This window comes from Bison bison, unplaced genomic scaffold, assembly GCF_000754665.1.
Source record: "Bison bison bison isolate TAMUID 2011002044 unplaced genomic scaffold, Bison_UMD1.0 scf7180017864057, whole genome shotgun sequence".
NCBI classification, from domain to species: Eukaryota; Metazoa; Chordata; class Mammalia; order Artiodactyla; family Bovidae; genus Bison; species Bison bison.
In genome coordinates this window covers 5585021-5599867 of record NW_011494629.1, presented here as the reverse complement: position 1 = coordinate 5599867, position 14847 = coordinate 5585021, and the positions used below count along the sequence as shown (strand labels likewise).

Here is a 14847-nt window from a genome sequence, read left to right as displayed (position 1 = left end):
TGAGTCTGAGTGAACTCCAGGAGTTGATGATGGACAGGGAGGCCTGGCATGCTGCGATTCATGGGGTCGCAAAGAGTCGGACACGACTGAGTGACTGATCTGATCTAATTTATTGCAATACATTATTTCGGTTGAATTACATGGAGTCTAGTCCCACATAGATAGGCATCAGTCAGCTTTAAAAGGCAGGAGTGTTATAATAGACTCTTCACACAATTATACATATTCTCGTTTGACAATACACTAAAATTCATCAAGTGCTGTTCACACTCATTCCTGAAAATCTGTCTAGGAACACAAGTAGAGCTGCCTGCCAGAGGTCTAGAGGGTTGGTGATGGGTTATCTCTACCATGAGAAAGGCTGACATTATCCACAAATTACTGGTCAAGCATTACCCTGAAAGCTGACAACCTGATATCAAATTTGATACAGAGATCAGCATTACCCTGATGTCTGTATCAAAAAGTTAAAAACAAAAAATAAGCTTTTCTTACTTTTGATTTCTTTGTCCTTTTGTATTATATTCTAGCAGAACTACTCAGCTCAATCTTTGGAGTCATTGTTATTTAGCTTTATCTTCTATTCAGCCAACTTATTGACTCCCCCCCTCAAATGTCTCCTCTTTAGGAAAAAAAAACAAACCATTCCTATTTCAAGGATTTAATAAGTTTCTCTTCTTAAGATAATTAATAGTTGTTTTTCAGTGGCTCAGTCATGTCTGCCTCTTTGCGACCCCATGGACTACAGCATGTTAGGCTTCCCTGTCCTTCATTATCTCCCAGAGTTTGCTCAAACTCATGTCCATTGAGTTGGTGATGCCATCCAACCATCTCATTCTCTATCGCACCCTTCTCCTCCTGCCCTCAATCTTTCCCAGCATCAAGGTCTTTTCCAATTAGTTGGCTTTTCGCATCAGGAGATCAAAGTACTGGAGCTTCAGCTTCAGCATCAGGCCTTCCAATGAATATTCAGAGTTGATTTCCTTTAGGCTAATTAAAGAATAATGAGATAATTATTCTTTTTTTTATTAAAAAATCCAATCACTTATCCTTGTAAATGTATATATTGGTATATTTTCATTTTCCGTTTGTTACATTTGGTTCATTTTTCCTTATGGTGTCAATTTTTCATGAATATCTGGTGGTTTTCACTTGTTCTTTCTGGAATTTGGGATTCCACATTAGCCTCTCCATGAATGCTCTGTTCAGTGTAGTTGACCTCCAGCGCTAGGGGGCAGGGTCAGGGATGTGGTGCTGGCTGCAGTTGCCAATAAATTGCATTCTGGGCACTAGAGCACCCCCCAGACTGCTGGGCGTTGATAGCCATTTGATACTTATTCTCTTTCAAAGGCTCCTGTCCCTCCTATTTGCTGGAAACAGGACACTGTTGTCTCTATTCTGGGGCTAGCGGGTGAGGAGGAGTGGATGAGGGACTGGCCAGCTGGCTGCTATTCCTGCAGTACTAACAAGGACTACTATCTTGTTGGCTGCCATCTACCCTCCTATTTCTTGAATCTACCCTAAAAAAAAATGCTCTTACAAACTTTTGGGGATGTGATATTTACCTTAAAAATATGCCCCTACCTACCACTCTAAGCTTCTCTCATAATTTGAGGGTCATCAAAAGCCCCCTCTCGTTCTCGTGGTATTATGTATTTAATTGTTAAAATTATAGAAGTTGGGAGTATAAAGTAAACACTAGGACATTCAGGTGCTTAGTTCATCACTTGATTTCATTTTTTACATTACATTTTCATGTTAATCTTCTGGCTAAATCGTTAGAGTTCCTACTCGTCATAGGTTATGCACATTAATCTTCAGGATTTTTCCAAGTTTTCTATATCAGAGGTACTCAAAGTACAGGTCTAGAAATCAGCAGCAGCAGCATCTCTAGAAGTGAGGCCAAGGAATCTGTTTACATTTTTCCAGGGTAATCTTCTGCACACTAAAGTTTGAGAAACACTGCTCTACTCTTTAAAAGTCTCCAGAATTAGTTATCAATCTCTAAAAATCAACTGAATACTTTAAGAAAATATAATTGCATATAAGGTTTACATTATTATTAATTTCTTATAAATTATTAGTTTAGCTGTATTATTTACTTGATAACAGCAAATTCTCATAGAGACAATTTTTTGTCTAACTACACAATGATTAAAAAAAAAAGTCAACAAAAGAGTCCAACATGCAGTACTTGGGTGCAATCTCAAAAATGACAGAAGGATCTCAGTTCATTTCCAAGGCAAATCATTCAACATCATAGTAGTCCAATTCTATGCCCCAACCACTGATACTGAAGAAGCTGAAGTTCACTGGTTCTATAAACCTAAAAGATCTTCTGGATCTAACACCAAAAAAAGATGCCCTTTTCATCATAGGGGATTGGAATACAAAAGTCAAGAGATATTGGGAATAACAGACAAGTTTGACCTTGGAGTACAAAATGAAGCAGGGCAAAGGCTAACAGTTTTGTCAAGAGAACACACTGGCCATAGTAAGCACCCTTTTCCAACAACCCAAGAGACGACTCTACACCCAGATATCACCAGATGGTCAACACTGAAATCAGATTGATTATGTTCTTTGCAGCCAAAGATGAAGAAGCTCTATACAGTCAGCAAAAACAAGACCTGGAGCTGACTGTGGCTCAGATCATGAGCTCCTTATTGTAAGATTCAGACTTAAATTGAAAAAAGTAAGGAAAACCACTAGGCCATTCACGTATGACCTAAAATCAAATCCGTTATGATTAACAGTGAAGTTGATGCACAGATTTGAGAGATTAGACTCGGTAAACAGAGTGCCTGAAGAACTGTGGATGGAGGTTTGTAATACTGTGCAAGGGGTGGTGACCAAAACTATCCCAAAGATAAAGAGATGCAAGAAGACAAAGCGGTTGTCTGAGGAGGCTTTATGAACAGCTGAGGAAAGAAGAGAAGTGAAAGGCAAGGGAGAAAGGGAAAGATATATCCAGCTGAATGCAGAGGTCTAAAGAATAGCAAGGGGAGATAAGAAGGCCTTCTTAAATAAACAATGCAAAGAATAGAGGAAAACAATAGAATGAGAATGATTAGATATCTCTTCTAGAATACTGGGAGATATCAAAGTATTATTTCATGCAACGATGGGTACAATAAAGGACAGAAACAGTAAGGACCTAATAGATGCAGAAGAGATAAAGAAGAGGTGGTAAGAATATACAGAAGAACTGTACAAAATGATCTTAATGACCCAGATAACCACGATGGTTTGGTCACTCACCTACAGCCAGACATCCTGGTGTGTGAAGTCAAGTGGATCTTAGGAAGCATTACCACAAACAAAGCTAGTGGAAGTGATGGAATTCCAGCTGAGCTACTTAAAATTCTAAAAGACAATGCTGTTAAAGTGCTGCACTCGATAATGTCAGCAAATGTGGAAAACTCAAGAATGGCAACAGGACTGGCAACGGTCAACATTCATTCCAATCCCAAAAAGGCAATGCCAAAGAATGTTCAAACTACTGTACAGTTTTGCTCATTTCACAACACAGAGTACTAACCATTATACAATCATGGCCAGTCACTCATTTCACATGCTAACAAGTTTATGTTCAAAATCCTTCAAGCAAGGCTTCAGCAGTACATGATCAAAAACTTCCAGATGTACAAGCTTGGTTTCAAAGAGGCAGAAGAACAAGAGATCAAACTGCCAACATTTGCTGGATCATAGAGAAAGCAAGGGAATTCCAGAAAAATATCCACTTCTGCTTCATTGACTACACTAAAGCCTTTGACTATGTGAATCACAACAAACCATGGAAAATCCATAAAGAAACGAAAATACCAGACCACCCTACTTTACCTCCTGAGAAACCTATATGTAGGTCAAGAAGCAACATTTATAACTAGACATGGAACAACAGACTGGTTAAAAATTAGGAAAGTATGAGAAGATTACATACTGTCACCTTGCTTATTTAACTTCTATGCAGAGTATATCATGCAAAATACCAGGCTGGATGAATCACCAACTGGAATCAAGATTGCCAAGAGAATTATCAACAACCTCAGATATGCAGATGACACTACTCTAATGGCAGAAAGCAAAGAAGAACTAAAGAGCCTCTTGATGAGGGTGAAAGAGGAGAGTGAAAATGCTGGCTTAAAACTCAACATTCAAAAGACTAAGATCATGGCATCCAGTCCCATCACTTCATGGCAAATAAACTGGGAAAAAGTGGAAACAATGACAGATTTTCTTGGGCTCTAAAATCACTGCAGATGGTGACTGCAGCCATGAAATTAAAAGGCACTTGTTCCTTGGAAGAAAAGCTATGATTAACCTAGATAGCATATTAAAAAGCAGAGACATCACATTGCCAACAAAGGTCCATTTAGTCAAAGCTATGGTTTTTCCAGTAGTCATATACAGATGTGAGAGTTATCTTATAAAGAAGGGTGAGCACTGAAGAATCGATGCTTTTCAAACTGTGCTGGAAAAGACTCTTTGAGATTCCCTTGGATTGCAAGGAGATCAAACCAGTTAATCCTTAAGGGAATCAATCCTGAATATTCATTGGAAGGACCGATGCTAAAGCTGAAGCTCCAATGCTTTGGGCACCTGATTCGAAGAGACGACTCACTGGAAAAGACCCCAATGCTGTGAAAAATTGAAGAGAAAAGGAGAAAGAGGGAGCAGATGAGATAGCATCATTGACTCAATGGAAATTAATTTGAGCAAACTCTAGGAGACAGCAGAGGATAGAGGAGTCTGGCGTGCTGCAGTCCATGGAGTTGCCAACAGTCGGAGATGATTTTCCGACTGAACAACAATAACACAATGATATCTTCTCATTGTGAACAGTTTGTCTTTTCTCCTTAAATATTCACCCATTTTAAAACTCACTTCTTGTTCTTTACCACTTTTCCAAATGGCTGAGGTCTCTCAACAGCATTTATCTTCCACAGTGCTCTATCATCTTTCTCTAACTCACCATCCAGATTGTTTTAGACCTAAAATTAATTCGTGTGTTTTTGAGTCTATAATCTACATTGTTAACAAAAAGATATATTTACCTTGAGTTGTAAATACCTTAAACTCTTGGAATATATGAGCTTACTGGTTAGGATAAGAAAAGAGAAAGCTACTGTGTTTGTGTGTGATGGAAGCTGCTTCTTTTGTGTGTATATTTTGCACAGCAGCTAGCAGAATATTTTGCACAGAATAAAGGCTCCATGAAAGTTTGAGAAATTGCAAAATATGCCTGAGCATTACATGCACTCATAATAAATCCAGAATTCTGAAATACAGGAGGAGTACATGATGCTCTTGTCTCTATAGCCTTACCAATCAGTTCTCTTCTCTAAAAGACCTATAAGTACAACTTTTCTCTCATTATCTTAAAAAAAAGGAGAGTCAGAGACTATTATTGGTCACTGAGTGGGTAAAAAAGATGACCTCAGCACCAAGGGCATTTATCAAGAATTGACACTTACAGGCTGCAGATTATATCTCCTAATTAGGCTGGAAAAAGTCCAAGATAATTTTCCTGAAAAATTCTAACGTCTCAGATAACTGAGGTAGCTCTTGATTCTACCAAAATGCAGACAGACCAAATGATAATCTTCCAAAGTGCTCACAGCCTTCTTTTACTGGAGTGTGGAGATTTAACTTCAACCAGACTTATGCAATATTTTCCAGACTGGATTATACTAAGCATTAGGTCTTGACTGATTGCCAGAGCAGCACTTCCAAACGATTTTTGCACAAGAATTCAACTGCAGAAGAATCAATGGTAACCATACACTGCTAGAGATATCCTTCCCATGTGGGTGCACTGCACTTTCCAAACCATCTGCAGCAAACCACAGAAATACAAGCTGAACTGATGATGCTCAGAAAGTCCAGAATGTTGCTCCTTCTAGACAGTTTATAGCAAAGAACAAGAGAGATTTTAAACATTCTGTCATTAGATTGTTGATTTTAGTTGGTGGCAAGTGAAACTCTATTTAAAGCACTATGACAAGACCATTTATCAGACCTCTAAAAATAATGCAAAAGGAAATTCCAAATAGGTTTTCCTATTTTTTTCCTTTTGTTCCACTGACAATTTATGCACTGAAGTTATTAATTTCTATATTTTCTATAGGCTTTGAGAATTGTTTTGAAATGAACTTTAAACATTCAAGTGGCAAGAAGAAAGAAAATAGAAACCCTCTATAAAAAAACAAATCCCAGAAAAAAGCAGTGTAGCACTGTTTATGAGGGATTTAAGTTAAGAGTCTTTGAGTTGCTTTAACATTTGAAGCCATATTAGCAGAAGGAAAGTAATGATAAAACCCAAGTTTCATAAATAATAGGAATGAATATCTGGATTCAAATGTACCAGAAAGTAGTTTTCCCACAATGCTATATTCAAATTCAAATCTTTTTATTTTTAAGTTTTAAAAATATACAGATAACTTCAGACACAGAGTAGGAAAAACTTACATATTATTGTGATACATATTTTAATTATTATAAATAACTTATGACGGTAACAACTATAATGGCTCCAGCATGTTTGGCAGCTCTCTCAAATATCATGATGCCATTCCACTAACTAATTTCACAAAATCAGTTTCTGCTCAAGACAAGAGAACACACTTGGCAGAATTCACTAGAGAATTGTAGACTTAAGAGTTCTGAGTCTCACACAAGCTTTCAGGGACCCAGGTTCTTTTCTGGTGGTAGAACCAAACTTTCTGGTTTTAGGTCTTAAAAGCAGGATTTTCAAAACTCATAAAGAGACTCAAAAAGTATGTTGGGCATCAAATTCCTTTTTAAATTCAGCTTTCTGGTAAGAATAACAACCTAACCCAAGAGACAGAATTTCTCTAAAATTTCAATGCTTTCAGAAAAATATCCACAAGAAATTTCTGTTGAAATCTAGAATTCTTTCTAAAAAGGAAAAAAAAAAAAACCTCATAGAAAATATCATTCTAGAGAGCAAATAAGGAATGTATCAGATGTGTTAGTGTCTAGAGGACATTCTATTAGCATAGGCAGTGTCTCTTTAATTTTTTGATTCTTTTAAAAATATTTAGTAGCATTCTCCAGTGAAGTTATCTGGGCAAGACTTTTCTTTGTTGGGGAGGATTTTGATTACTGATTCTATCTCCTTACTAGTATAGATTTATCCAGATTTTTAAATTTATAATTTGGTATATCAATAAAAATTTATCCATTTTTTGTTGGTGTATAAAGGTCTATAATCTGTCTTATTATCCTTTTTATTTTTACAGCATCAGTTGTAACATCTCCTCTTTCATTTCTGGTATTTATTATTTGAATATTTTGTTTTTGTTAGTCTAGCTAAGGGGTTGTCAATTTTGTTGATCTTTAAAAAAACCAAACCTTTTTTCTGTTTTTCTATTCTCTAGTTTATCTCTATTATAATCTTAATTTTTTTCATTCTTTCTGAATCCTTGGGTTTAGTACATTCTTTTACTAGCTCCTTGAGGTATAAAGTTAGGTTACTGATTAGAGGTATCTCTTCTTTTTTAATGAAGGCATTTATCACTATATACATCCCTCTTAGTACTGCTTTTCCTACATCTTATAATTTTTGGTATACTGTGTTTTTGTTTTCATCTGTCTCAAGATATTCTTCAATTTCCCTTGTGATGTCTTCTCTGATATATTAATTGTTCAATAGTGTATTGTTTAATTTGCACATATTTGTGAATTTCCCAATTTTCCTATTATTGATTTTTAGTTGTGTACTGTCATGGTTAGAAAGACGTTTGGTATGATTTCAATCTTAAATTTGTTAGAACTTGTTTTGTGGCCTAATATATGATCTATCCTGGAGAATTTCTATGTGTGCTTGAGAAGAATGTACATTCTGCTATTATAGAGTGTCCTAAATATAACTATAAGGTCCTATTCATCTTTGATGTTTTTCAAATCCTCTGTTTCTTTATTGACCTTTGGTCTGGTTGATCTATACATTACTGAAAATGGGGCATTGAAATTTCCTATTATTACTGTGCTGCTTTCTAGTTTTCCCTTCAATCAATATTTGCTTCATATATTTTGGTGCTTTACTGTTAGGTGCATATGTATTTTAAAATGTTTTATCTTCTGAGAGAACTGATCCCCTTTCCCATTATATAACATCCTTCTTTGTTTCTTGAAACAGTATTTGACTTTGTCTAATAAAAGTATGGCCACCCCTGCTCTCTTGTGGCTACCATTTGCATGGAATACCTTTTTTCACCCTTTCACTTTCAGCTTTTATATATATCCTTACACCTAAAATGAGTTTCTTGTAGAAAGCATATAGTTGGCCTTATTTTTTTAGCCAATTAGTCACTCTATGGTTTTTGATTGGAGATTTTAATGCATTTACAGTTAAAGTAATTACAGTAAGTCCCCCTACATATGAACTTACAAGTTGTGAATTTTTGAAGATATGAATGTGCGTTCACATATTTAATCATGTTAGTTCACATGCCTGGCATATATTGTCACGTTCATGCATCCTTTACAAGGGGTTGTGCTTTTGTGTACTTTGCTGTAGAGTACTATTTTTGTGCAACACGAGGAGCTTACTAATGAAGACCAGATGGAACTGGAGGACCAGAGAAAGGATGAAGAGAGACAAAATGAAGAAGTAACTGAAGAACCAAAGAGATTCATGACAGGAAATGGCAAGGGGATTTTCTTTATTTTAGGAGGCACTGTTAGCTTTTGAGGCACAGGACCCAAATGCAGAATGGAACGTGATGGCTATAGCAGTTGATCAGAATGCAGCCCAGTGTATTCTATATCATTCTGTGTCATCTGGGATGAGAAAAAAAGAGCTGCTACCTAGCATCATTGGGTCATTTTTTCAACAGGGTAGATAGAATTGAATCCAGCAAGGAACCAGAACATGTGCCATCAATGTCTGGCATGAGTGAAATTGCAGCTTGCCTTCCATCTCCTATTGCTGATGATCTTTTAGCTCTACCATCTCCCAGCCTCCTCTCCCTATCCAGTCAGTAACTCTTCTTGCCTGTTTACTCAATGCCAGCCCCTGTATACCAGCTATTGCACTGGACTACTGTACTTTTCAAGGTACTCTGCTATAAGATTAAAAATGCTTCCTTTATATTGTTTTTTACATATTACTTGTATGAAACATATCATAAACCTATTATAGTGTTAGCTGGCTAACTCTCTTGGCCTTAGGAACAAACTAGATTTATGAACACACTCTCAGAACAGACCTCATTCACAAGTAGGGGACTTCCTGTACTAATAGAGAAGGACTTACTATTGTCATTTCGCCGTTTTCTGTATGTCTTTGGTTATTCTGTCCCTATTCTTCCCACTTGCTGCCTTTCTTTGTATAGTTGAATTTTGGTAGGGATATGCTTTGATTTCCTTCTCATTTTCCTTTATGCAACTTCTATAGGTATTCTCTGTGTTGTTACCATGGGGATAACATTAACTATCTTACAGTTACAGCAATTTATTTTATTTTTTATCTTTTCTTAAATTGGGATATAGCTGATATATAATATCATATAAGTTTCAGGTGTACATAATTTTTAAAAGTTAGACTCCATTTATAGTTACTATAAAATATTGGCTATATTCCTTGTGTTGTATAATATATCCTTACAGCTTTTTTAAAATTTATTTTTAAATAGAGGATAATTGCTTTACAGTGTTGTGCTGGTTTCTGCCTTACAACAGTGTGAATCAGCCACAAGTATACATATATCCTCTAGCTCATGAACTTCCTTCCCACCCGCTATCCTACCCCTTTAGGTTGTAGCTTATTTATTTTATACATAATAGCTGCTGCTGCGGCGGCTAGTACCTCTTAATCGCTACCCTTAGCTTGCCTCTCCCTATCTTCCTTCTCCTCACTAGGAACTACTAGTTTGTTCTCTATATCTGTGAGTCTGTTTCCTTTTTGTTATACCTACTAGTTTGTCTTATTATTTAGATTCCACATATAAGTGATATCATACAAGTATTTGTGTTTCTCTGTCTGACTTATTTCACTTAGCACAACACCCTCCAGGTCCATTCATATTGTTGTGAGTGGCAAAACTTTGCTCCTTTTTGTGGCTGAGTAGTATTCCATTGTGTGTGTGTGTGTGTGTGTGTGTGTGTACTATCTATTTTAAACTGACAACTTCAGTTGTAGGAAAAAAAATCTTTACTTCTTTGTATCTCCTCGCTGTGCTTTATGATTTTGATGTCATAAGTTACATCGTGCAATACTTTTTATCCATTAACATGGTTTTACAGTTACCATTTTTTAATGATTTTTATATTTTAAGTTAGGAGCCTGGTAGGCTGCAATCCAAGAGGTCGCTAAGAGTCGAATACGACTGAGCGCCTTCACTTTCACTTTTCACTTTCATGCATTGGAGAAGGAAATGGAAACCCACTCCAGTGTTCTTGCCTGGAGAATCCCAGGGACGGGGGAGCCTGGTGGGCTGCCGTCTATGGGGCCGCACAGAGTCGGACACGACTGAAGTGACCTAGCAGCATTACAGTATTACATGATTTTATATTTGTTTATATATTTACTCTACCAGAGAATTTTGTATGTTGGGATGCTCTTGTGTTGCTGTCTAGAGTTCCTTTGTTTTCAACTTGAAAAACTCCCTTTAACGATTCTTATAGGAAGTTTAGTGGTGATGAACTCCTTCAGCTTTTGCTCATCTGGGAAGGTCTTAATTTCTCTTTCATACCAAGGACAGTTGGCAGAATATAATCATCTCAGTTGGTAGGTTTTTCTTTTTTAGCACTTTGAATATATCATCCCACTCCCTTCTGGACTTAATGTTTCTACAGAATAATGTACTAATAATCTTTATGTGAGTTTCCTTGAATGTGATTTGTTTTTTCTTACTGTTGTCAATATTCTCTTTCTTTGACTTTTTTGCCCCTCCAACCTCCTGTCTTTAACTTTTGACAGTTTGATTGTAACATTTCTCAGATGGGCCTTTTCAGTTTATCTTGTCAAAGGTCTTTAATTTGGGTGTCCAATTCCTTCCTCATATTTGATAAGCTCTTTACGTTTTTCTTTCTTCTTCTGGCACTCTCACAATGTGTATAACTGGTCCATTTCATGGTGTCCCATTAGTTTTTAGGCTTAACTTTTATGTATTAATTTTTCTTTATATTTTCCTAATTTAATAATTTCAAAAAACATGTCTTCCAGTAGCTTGATCAAGTCTGTTGAACCATTTTAGTGAATTTCTAAATTCAGTTGCTGTATTCTTCAGCTGGAGAATATCTGCTTGGTTGTTCATCAATAACTTCTATTCTCTTTGCTGGTGGTCCCATTTGGTTCATGCATCATTTTTTAAAATTTTGTTCAGTTGTTTATCTGTATTCTATTGCAGTGCATTGAAGTTTTTTTTAGAATGATCATTTTGAATAATCAGCTAATTCATAGACTTCCATTTCTTTAAGGTAGGTTTGTAGAGATTCCTTTTATTCCTTTGATTGGGCCATGTTTTCCTGTTTCTTTGTGTGTCTTATTATTTTTTTGTTGTGTTTTTTGAATTTGAAGAGTCACCTCTCCTGGTCTTTATGGACTGGTTCTATACAGGGGAAGACTGTTAATCAATCTGTCTAGAGAACCTGGGGGGCCTTCAAACATTTTCTGGGGATGCATCTTCTCTATGTTTGTGTACATAATTTCCCAATTAGAGAGCTCTGAGTTTCTTTTTCAAGAGTTTCTTATCTCTTTCTCCCTCTAGTGTTTATCTGTGGTACCACAGATTCTCTGATGGTACAACAAGCTACTAAGCTCTTTTGTTCTCTGTAGCCCCTCAGGCATCCAAAGTATACTCCTTCCCTTACTGCCTCAGGTCAGGGGAGACAGAAACTAATCTCTAAGGTAGTCCAGGGTAGCCCCTTTAAAGGAGGAGGCGATGGCACCCCACTCCAGTACTCTTGCCTGGAGAGTCCCATGGACGGAGGAGCCTGGTGGGCTGCAGTCCATGGGGTCGCTAGGAGTCGGACACGACTGAGCGACTTCACTTTCACTTTTTACTTTCATGCATTGGAGAAGGAAATGGCAGTCCACTCCAGTGTTCTTGCCTGGAGAGTCCCAGGGACTGCGGAGCCTGGTGGGCTGCTGTCTATGGGGTCGCACTGAAGCGACTTAGCAGCAGCAGCCCCTTTAAAAGCTGAAACATTGTATGTACATTCTACTCTTCTCCCTAGCCCCCACCCTAAAAGAGAAATTGTGAGTTGGGTACTTTGTCCTAATCATGTTAACCTGAGCCGGCCTCTGTCTGTGGCACTGCCAGTTCTCTGTTGCTACAAAAATCAGCTAAGCACTGTTTAACTCTCCATGGTCTCCAGCCATTAAAAGTATGCTGGTTTCCTGTCAGTGGTCAGAGTTAGGAAAGATAGATGGCAGTTCCTCAGGTAGTCTCCCAAAAGTTAGAACATTGGACACATGCCATTCTTTCTTTCCCAAGGTAGAAGCTTCAACCTAGATTTTTTTCCTTCCAATCCCCCAAGCCTGAAAAGCTTAGGGGAGGGGCTACTGTGGTTGATATGAAATGGCTTTCTTACATGTTTCAATATGGTTATGCTTGGTTTTGAGCTTGCCAGGGGTACTTCATAATTGATTTCTGAATTTCTTACAAAGGCTCTTTGGATCATACACTACTATTAAATTAGTGCTTCTGTGGGGAAACAAGACTTATGCTTCCTATTCTGCTATCTTGCTGACATCACTCCTTAAGAATTTTTAAAATGTTTATTATTTTTTCAGTTTTCTTCTTTCAGTAATGACCTGCTTATATCTTGTCCATTTCCATACTGGAGTGTTTGCCTTATGATTAATTTGCAGGAAGCATTTCTATAGTCTGCACACTAATCCTTTGTCTGTTTTATAAACTGCAAATACCTTCTAAATCTGGCTGTTCTTTTCTATTTATTTAATAACTTCTTGTTATTGCTTCTATTTATTCTTACTGAATTTTAAGAAATCATCAACTTTACCTATGGTGGGAGTTTGGTGTAGAGTGTAAATACACATTGCATCCTACTGACTTTTTAAATCCCCTTCAGTAATTTTTAATTCTATTACTTCAAAGATCCATTATTCAACATTCACCTCAAGGCTAAATCAAAGTCTTTACCTGATGTATAAATGATGGTAAGTGCTTTCCACACACCCTATGGGCACTTCATCTTATTTTTTAAGGTGTACTTTATATACCACAAAATGTACCTGTTTAAAATGTAGAATTCAAAAGATTTTATTGAATTATGAATTTATTGACTTGGATAACCACCATCATCATCATCCACTTTCAGGACATTTCCATCACCTCAAGATCTTTTGTGCTCATTTGCAGGAAACCCCTCTACCTACCTCTGGTCCCAGGCAACAAATACTCTATTTTCTGTCTCTCTATTATGATTTATCTATTCTGGACATTCTACAAATATGGACCCATACAGTATGTGGCCTTTCATGATTGGCTTAAGTATAATGTTTTGTTTTTAATAATTTAGATTACTTATTTATGGCTGCACTGGGTTTTCATTGGCGCATGCGGGCTTTCGCTAGTTGCGGAGAGTGTGGGCTACTCTTCATTGCGGGTCCCAGAGCACACAGATTTCAGCAGTTGCGGCACACAGGCTTAGTTGCTCTTAAGCATGTGGAATCTTCCTGGACCAAGTATAGAACCCGTGTCCTCTGCATCGGCAGGCGGATTCTTATCCACCACACCGCCTGGGAAGTCCAAGCATGTTTTTGATGTTAACACATACTGCAGCAGGAATCAGAAGACTGGTCCTTTTTCACTGAGGAATAGCATTCTATTGTATGGACAGAGCATATTTTATCCATCCATTAGTTGATAGATATTTGGGTTGCCTCTGCTTTTGGTCTATTATGAATAATGCCAGTATGAACATTCACATACAAGCATTTGTGTGCTTATTAGCCACTGGTGTATGTATATATATTTTCAATGACATACATTCCCATCTTTTACCAGTTTTTTAACTGAGTTATCTGTCTTCCTATTACTGACTTCTTTGTATATTCCGGGTATGAGCTCTTTATCAGATGTATGATTTGAAAATACTTTCTCAGAATCTATGACTTGTCTTTTCATTTTTTTAAACAATGGTAACAGATAATTTTTAATTTATTTTTGTATTCACTTGAAGATGGTCCTCTGGATTGTTTCTGTTTCTGAACTACTACAAATAAAGCAGCTATGAATATTTATGTAGAAACATTTGTGAATACCTACATTTTTCTTTGTCATTTCTTTGTCATGAGTGAAACTGCTGGGTTCGATGGTAAGAATGTATTTAACTTTATAATAAACCACCACACTGCCTACCAAACCAGTTATAGTGATTGCTATCCTTATGGAAATGCTATGCTTAACTTTCTGAGGAACTGCCACACTGTTTTCTACTAGGGCTTTACCACTTACATTCTCATCAGCATTGTGTGAGGGTTCTACTTTCTCCACATCCTTGCCAAAATGTCATTTTCCATTCTGTTTGTTGTTTTTTAAATTATAGCCATTCTACTTAGGCATATTGTAGTATCCCACTGTGACTTTTAATTTGAATTTCCATAATAATTAGTAATTTTAAGCACCGTTTTATATGCTTATTGGACAGTTGTACATCTTTTTACAACTAATAAAGTCTCTAATAAAGTCCCTAATAAAGCCTCTTACCCATTTTTGTTTTTTTGTTGTTGTTGTTTTGTTTTGTTTTTTAATTTTATTTTATTTTTAAACTTTACAATATTGTATTAGTTTTGCCAAATATCAAAATGAATCTGCCACAGTTTTGAATTGAGCTTTTGTTGTTGTTTTT

General features: G+C 36.7%; 1 protein-coding gene across 17 annotated transcripts in view; it reads right to left on the bottom strand.

Annotated features, from left to right (window-relative positions):
* The window catches only part of FANCC (Fanconi anemia, complementation group C), a 338161-nt gene that overhangs the window by 78393 nt on the left and 244921 nt on the right, over positions 1–14847 (bottom strand). The window lies entirely within an intron of this gene.